This window comes from Pundamilia nyererei, unplaced genomic scaffold (genome assembly GCF_000239375.1).
Source record: "Pundamilia nyererei isolate P.nyererei 1_Seehausen unplaced genomic scaffold, PunNye1.0 scaffold01079, whole genome shotgun sequence".
NCBI classification, from domain to species: Eukaryota; Metazoa; Chordata; class Actinopteri; order Cichliformes; family Cichlidae; genus Pundamilia; species Pundamilia nyererei.
The window spans coordinates 22587-24416 of record NW_005188480.1 but is presented as its reverse complement, the minus strand read 5'-3'; positions in this window follow the sequence as shown (position 1 = coordinate 24416).

Here is a 1830-nt window from a genome sequence, read left to right as displayed (position 1 = left end):
CTGACTGAAACTCTTCAAATAAACCATTCCTCTGCAGATGAGGAAAGGCTTATTTGAAGAGTTTCACCTGTTTATCAGGAGTGGGGCGGGTGGAGGTTCGTCCACAGCGGTCATGTCAGTGGGGGGATCCGTGGGTTTCTCTGTGAATGTCACATTCCCATGGCAGCGTGCTCGCTGCTCGCTCAGATTGGCGTGTAGCAGTCCCCCGGACCAAGGAAGAAATAGAGAGAGCCTCGATGGGTGCAGTAATTTTTACTTTGACATTCACTCAGAATCTAACAGTGCTGAGGTGCGCCAATGCACCGTGAAAACTTGCTCCACATTCCAAATGCTGCAAATGGTTAATTTCGCTAGAGCCCGGTATCACGCTGCTCCACGCTTCATTGAGAGCTGCCTACTGGCACGTGTGCGCCACAAAAAACCAGTCTGAGCTGGAAATGCAGCTTGCCGCTAACTAAGCGACAGAGCCCTCTACTGGACACTACGCGTAGCTGTTCAGGCTTAGATCAATAAACAAAAACTGGACCTTTACAGAGCGGACACTGATGTTTTTGTCACTTTAACTGGACTAAAACTTAAAGTACTGTGATTACTTCCAGGCTTTAAACGCTGCATGGTCGTACTCTCTCCTGCACCATATTGTTGATCTGCACACGTCTGTTGCTGCCAGTGGCGTCGCACGCTTGTACATTATTGTCATGAGACACTCTCACAATCAAAATCACAGTTTAGTAACGCAGCGTGCTTATAGGAGAGTAACAGTAATCTAATTACTTTTTGCAATAGTAATCTCTAATGTTACTCATTACTTGTAACTCTTTACTGCCCATCTCTGCCCACAAACATCACTTTTGTGTTGCAGTGTGAGGATGGAGATGACTGCATTCACTCCAATCCACAAAGTCCTGAATTGCTCCTCTGTACTCCTCCTCATGTCTAATGATTAAGCCAGCTGTTACATCCTCCTGAAATATTCTGAGGATGTATCTGTCACTGCTGTGCAGGAAATCTGCTGTGTAGATGGTAACAAGAACAAGGCCTAAATTGTTCCTTGTAGTGCCGCTGTGAGTCTCAGGATTGTGTCAGAGACACTCATGCATGTGTTGAATGTAGAACTCTGTCAGTGCGCCGCAGGGTGGCTGTGGCTACAATGTAGCTGCCATCACCAGTGTGTGCCATTTACCATTTAACTAACTATGGAGGGAAAAGAAGTTTAAAGAAGTAAAGGCTGACTGATACGATTACACTGTGGTGCTCCAGGAAGTACATTTTATTTTCTCCTTGCTTTCAGGTTTTATATTCATTTTAGGATCCCAGAGACAAAAGGACAAGAGGAGACAGGCAGGAGCAGAAAGAAGTGTGGAGGAGACAGAGCTGCAAACATGGAGCAGGATGAAGTCGTGGAGAGTGTTAAACAAAAGCTTAAAGACCATCTCCAGGAAAAGTTTACCTGGATAAATGAGGGCACATCGGATAGTCGGTCTCGACTTGACAGCGTCTACACAAAACTCTACGTCACTCAGCAGGCTCAGGATTCTGGTTCCATATCACATGAGATTCTAGATCACTTTAATGTCCCACATCTGCAGTCATCGTTTTCACAGGTGAACAATAAACAGATCGATTTCTTAAATATCTTTAAACTGGGAAGAATTCATGTTCAGCAACAAGCAGCAAAAGAAAAGACAGTCCAAAGAGTGATGACGAAAGGCATCGCTGGCATTGGAAAGACATTTGCTGTCCAAAACTTTGCTCTAAGCTGGGCAGAAGGAAAATCTAACCAGCACATTGATTTCATCTTTGTGCTCCCCTTTAGAGAGCTGAACATGC